The sequence below is a fragment of the Pteronotus mesoamericanus genome, unplaced genomic scaffold (genome assembly GCF_021234165.1).
Source record: "Pteronotus mesoamericanus isolate MK-2021 breed Mesoamerican mustached bat unplaced genomic scaffold, CSHL_Meso_final contig_347, whole genome shotgun sequence".
Classification (NCBI taxonomy): Eukaryota; Metazoa; Chordata; class Mammalia; order Chiroptera; family Mormoopidae; genus Pteronotus; species Pteronotus mesoamericanus.
Window position 1 is genome coordinate 7,776,433 of NW_026555137.1, and position 6,000 is coordinate 7,782,432.

Here is a 6,000-nt window from a genome sequence, read left to right on the forward strand (position 1 = left end):
TCCTTCCCTAGGTTTCTCGTCGCCTTCGAGTTTCCAGGAATCTGACAATCCAGCACAATGGTTCAGTGGAGGTGCTTGGTGGCAGGGGGTGGTTGGGGCAGGGGGGCGTGTTTGGAGGAGGGAGGCTGAACCAGAGTCCTGAATAAATGCCTTAGTAGCTGTGACCTTGGCAAGTTACTCAACCTTCCTGAACCTCAGTTTCCTTATCTCTAAAATAGCGACAATATTCCTCCCATGGTAAAATTGTTGTAAAATTGAGACAATGTGTGCAAGTGCCTCACTCACTGCCAAAAATATGGTAATTGCACTATATTTATATTAAATTGGCAAAGTTTTCATAATAAGAGAGTGATTTTCTGCTTTCAGAAATCTGGCTATGAAAAGCCATAAGTCTTTTAAAATGTGGGAACCCCTTTTTCCTCCCCCCAGGACAAGACGCTCAGCCATCCCGCACGTGGTTACCGACCTCCTCCGACCTCAGGTCAATGAGTTATTAGTCTTTCTCCAACTAAGTTCCACCTTCTCTCCTGATACCCACACACCCCTCAGTGGTCCGAGCTCGCCATCCCTAACGCGCAGGACTTTCTCCCCATGTTTTGTTTTATTTTCACTCTACCCTAATGGCTGCTCCTCAAGTTCAAGTTTATTATCATGGAACTATTATTGTTGTAAATCAAATTCTAAAGAAAAACAGTATCAGGAGATTTCTTTTCACTTAATTTGTTATCAAACAGTGTAAGACATAGGTCTGACCCAACACGTGTCCTCAGTCTGTGAAGACATGCCCGTAGGTTGACCTGCAAATTTGGTTTCATATCACTGGCCCCTCTAAGAAAAAGAAAGAAAATGAGAAGAGAGTGTCCCCTGCTGATTACCCTTGAAGAACCTCCCTCGTGCAGTGGAATGTGTTCAACTGCAAGAGGTTTTTCAAATGGGTGTTTTTAGTTAGTTTCTTATTCTTAAGTTGTCTGGTGTTATTCAACTTAAGGGTGAGAGAGATGAAAACATTCAGCTTTCAAAGATCAGAGGTATTAGTTATCTATTGCTACATAAAAGCTGCTCCAAAACTAAGTGATATAAAAGGGGGGCCCATTTTATTGCCATTTGCTCATCATTCTGTCGCTCAGCTGTTTGGACTGGGCTCAGCTGAGAAGCTCTGCTTATGTCATGCAGGGTCACTTAAGAAGCTGTAGTCATCCTGTGCCTAAATTGGGGCTCTAGGGGCTCCTTTGGCCTCCATGACATCCCTGAAGACTGGGAGTCACGGCCAGACGGGCCACAGGCCTCTAGCAGGAGCGTGCGCTGGGGGCCGGGTCCTACGAGATACAGGGCAGAAGCTGCAAGACCTCCTGAGACAGGTTCATATGCCATCACTTCCACCGCATCCTGTTGGTCAAGGCAAGTCACGTGGGCCAGCCCGGAGCTGTGCACACACAGAACAGAATTCCAAGCAGCCCTTTTGCAAATAATCTAGCACATCACATCAACCTTTGTGAAAATAAACTAAGCCATAATACTCATCTTCCTGATTCGTTTAGCTGACTTGCTTTTTACTCTTTACTGTGTGCCAGGTCCTGAAGATACAAAAAGGGACATATATGGCTGATGCTAAGGGACTTCATCTCTGCCAGAGAAGAAAGTTAGTAGGTATCCTGGATGATGAGCAGCTCAATGACCATGGGATGGGGTTCCTTGAGGTCAGACGAACCGACGAAACTGGCCAGGCATCCAGAGATGTGTGCCGTTCATCACAGAAGGGACTGAGCAAGGAGGATGTTGTTCACAAACCCAACCTCATTACAACAACACGATAGAATCAAGCAAGTCTTGAAATGCTTTCTGTGCTCCGACCAGGTTAACTACATTGTCATCACGCTTGAAGGATAGCCAGGTGTTTGATCCCCATTTGGGACAGATTAGGACAGTGGTTAAGAGCTTGGCTATGCAAAATAATAGTAACAATAATAACAGCAACAACAACGTAATGTCTCTAAATCCTCACTGTAAAACTACAGGCTCTATTGTAATCATACTATTACATTGTGAGAAAAATAGAGAAAAGAAAATGTAAAGTGTGTAAAAATCATAGTTTTCATATATAACCATGTTATTTAATAACTAATAAAGAAAAAGAATCCTTTCAGAAATGTTTCAGTAAAGATCCAGAATTTAGACTTACTCAAGTGTTCAGTTTCTCTATTCTACCCCCCGCTCTTCACAGATCTTGGAAAACTAAGTAAGAATTAAAATAAGAAGATTGTAGCTGTAGTATACTGGTGTAGATTCAGAATCAACTTTCTTCAAAACTTTTTTTTTTTTACTAGACACAACATGAAGTGTGTGTGTGTGTGTGTGTGTGTGTGTGTGTGTGTGTGTGTATTTACTATGATGGTAGCAAATAACTCTTGGTTTCCTTTTTTTCTGATAAAAATGCAGCTTTCTTGTAATGGATGTTTTTTTAATCCCTCACTCCCTAAGAGATATTAATCATGGGATAATGAGAAGAAAGAACAACTACATGACATACCCTAAATTCACTCCCACTTCGAGCTTTGCCAAGCCAGAGGCAGGCACCAAAATTCATGATGTCAGAAGGAAGGTCTTATTTCAGTGTTTTCAGTAAAGACACTCCAGGAACCTTGTATCTAGGGCCAAATTTCCAATTTAAGAACTTCGCGTTCATCTTTTCCAAAGTTCTGATGCAGTATCAATGGAATAATAAAACATCTCTCTTCACCTGGGGTGACTACCAACCGATGCCAGAAAGTTCTTGTAGCTGACGATGCCTGACTTGAAGCCATGGTTGTTGGAGTTGGTAGGTTATGTCATCACTCGCACGTTATTTAAGTGTGTCTCTCCTTTTAATTCAATTTCCTGTTTTGTTTTCTCAAAACCATAAATTGTCTCGTAAGAAAGTTGACAAAATGCATATTGTTCTCCCAAGAGACCTGTCCTACTCCTCATCTGGGCACTGCCTGCCAAATGGCATTTTCTTTTTTGAAAAGCTTTCCCTTTACTGGTTTTTGCATAATGGTTGCAACAATTCTCAAGTAATGAAGAAAGAAGGAAGAATGTATGCCCTTCCCAGTCCACGGCCACAACATTGTTAAAACAAAGCAAAGCAAAGCAAAACAAAAACCCACCCTAAAAGTGATCCAGACACCCTGCCATCGCCCTCTCAGCTCCCTTATTCGAATTCAAGATGTTTCCTCACTTTTCTTCTCTTATTCAAAATATAGGGTCCAGCAGAAGTAACGCCTGCTTGAGTGTGGCTGGGAGGGTAGTAATACGGGTGAAATAATTTATAGTTTTAATTTGAACATTTCACCTAAAATGTCATAGGGTGTGCTTGAGTGTGATATTGTTATGTTACAGAATTACATGCCTCTGATTTTGTAATAAAAGATTTTGTAATAAAAAAGAGAGGTGTGCTTTGTGCCGGACTACGTACACTATTTATGCTCAAAGACAACGCATCACGTTGGACGTGAACGGTCATGTTCTGGTGGTGCTGGCTGGACCCTAGCTCCTCCACCAGCTAGTGTAGAGTTCATGGGGGGGACAAGACCGCTTCTCTGAGTCTACTGGGTCATGTCTGTGAACTAGGAGTAACGGAGCTTACTGCACTGGATGGTTCTGCAGATTAAAGAGGATGCGGGCGAGAGCATCTCACACAGGGCGAGGCGAAGCTAAGCATGAACTGGGGTTGGTGTCAGGGATGTCTCCGCCATGTTCTGCCCTCCCGGCACGGGTGACAGATAGAGTGTGGGGAGGGCACTGGATGAAAGGCACGCAGCTCCCACCCTGCCAGGTGCCGGGAAGGATAACGTAGCATGCGTGAAACTGGGTCTTAATTCATTTTGTACCTACAACAGCACAAAACAGACCCCACTGTCTGCTGAATCCTCCTTCTGTTGTCCTCACAGGTATTACTGGGTACAGTAACCTATAACAGGAGTCAGTAAACTAGAGCTTCTGGGCCCAACCTGGCCCACTGTCCATTTTTGTAAATCAATTTTTATTGGAACAGAGCCACAGCCATTCATGTAAGGATTTTTTGTTCTGCTTTTGTGGAGAGTTAAGCACTTACGGCAAAGTCCCCTTATGGCCCACAAAGCCAAAAATAGTTACTATCTAGCCCTGGTCCTGTGTAGGAGTTTTATCAAGCCTTGGCCTATGGAATTAAGCTACCTATTTACTCTTGCCTGAATGGAGGGTCTCCTGATGAGCCCCTAACTCAGATGCCATGCACCTCTTCGAGGATTATGTTTTACTGTAATTGCTTCATTTTCCCACAGACATTATTGGCTTACTGCTTTTTGGAAAGAAAAACTGATTTTACTAAAAAAAGAGAGAAAAAGGTGACGGGATTAAGAACTAAGAATTGGCAGTTCCAAAGTAGTCGCAGGGAGGTAGAGTTCAGCATAGGGAACATAGTCAATCATTCTGTAATCGCTACGTGTGGGGCCAGGTGGTACTAGACTTTCCGGGGTGGGGGGAGCTCTGTGAGTCGTACAGATGTCTAAGCACAATGCCTGCTGTATACCTGAAATGAATATAATATTCAATGTCAACTGTAATTGAAAAAAAAAAGTGCCTATGGAGCACAGAGACATGTCACGAGCCCCGGCAGGCACCTTGGAAAGAGCAGGGAAGGGCACCACGAGGCAGGGGACGGCCAGCGGCCCTGCTGCCCGCCTCGCCCTGCTGAGTGGCAGCCTCCCAGTGACCCGGGGTCCCCACAGGTGAGGGATGAACACCACTGACTCCATTTTCCTTCGCAGCCTTTCCCCAGATCTGCGTGTCTATCTGGACTCATGGCAATGTGCTGTCCACACAGAGATACTGGACAACAATGTGGCAAAAGAGACAGGTTCATGTCTTGGAGCTCAGAGCCCTCCTACCACTACTCACCCTGCATCGGGGCTGACACCCCTGCTTCGGCAGAACATTCGGTACGTGAGGCCCTCGTTCTCCACGGCCCCCTGCTGGGTGCTGGAACCGGCTGCGGCTACGGCTGGCTGACCCAAAGGAGGGGCTAAAGCAACCGATGGCTGACTTGCAGTCCTCTCCCCTCTATCTGGCAGCTACTTATACTGTACTTCCTGTTCTACAGAGGCCAAGTTTGCATGGCTTTTTGACTATCTCTGCAAAATCCATTTGGATTTCTTTCTTTGACCACCATCAACCTGGAGGGGGGCAAAGACAAACTGAGGCCTAGCAGTGTGGAAACCGCTGTACTTACAACTATATCCTTTGCTTATTTATTTCAAGTGGGAGGCCACCCAGCCGCAGAAAAGCGGCAGGCACAGGAAACAGGACTTCAGTTCTGTTCCGGTTAACGGGTCGTCCTCCCTGATGTTCAACCCTGGAGGTGGTACGGCTTCGCTCTTGAAGAATTTGCAAATCCCCGTGCCCAGGAGAGTTCTTCATGTTGAAAGACTGCAGGATAGGACCTCACAACCATCCCCAGCGAGTTCAGGCTGAAGGTGCTTTGAGGCCTGGTCCATACGTTGTGCTGTCCTGGAACTGCTGGGTCTCTTCCAGAAGGCTCTCAAACACGGGGCTCTGGTGGAGAGCAGCACCTGGAAGGGGCTGAAGCCTGAGCCTGTGTGCTTGTAATGGAGACACGCGGTGGCCCCACGATCCAGGTCTGTGTCTGTCCTGCCATGAAACGTGTTTCTCTAAACAGAGCGGGAGACGTGCCCGCAGTGGGTGGGCGTGGGAGGCTCTGTCAAAAGACTCCCACAGGTGGGCAGGCAGCAGAGCCTCCTAATAAGAAAACCATGCATTCAAGGAGGGCTGAAAGGTTTGCAGAAAGACTTCCACATTTAAGCTTCTGAGGACAAGCCTCTGAGGTGGGTAAGGTGAGCACTCATTTCCTCCTTTTCTACATGAAACAACTGCAACACAGAAGTAGAAAGTCTTTCTCAAGGTTCATTGGCGACTCCGTGGAAATCACAGGTGATGTCCTTTGAGACCTGGTCGGATGTTCTTTCT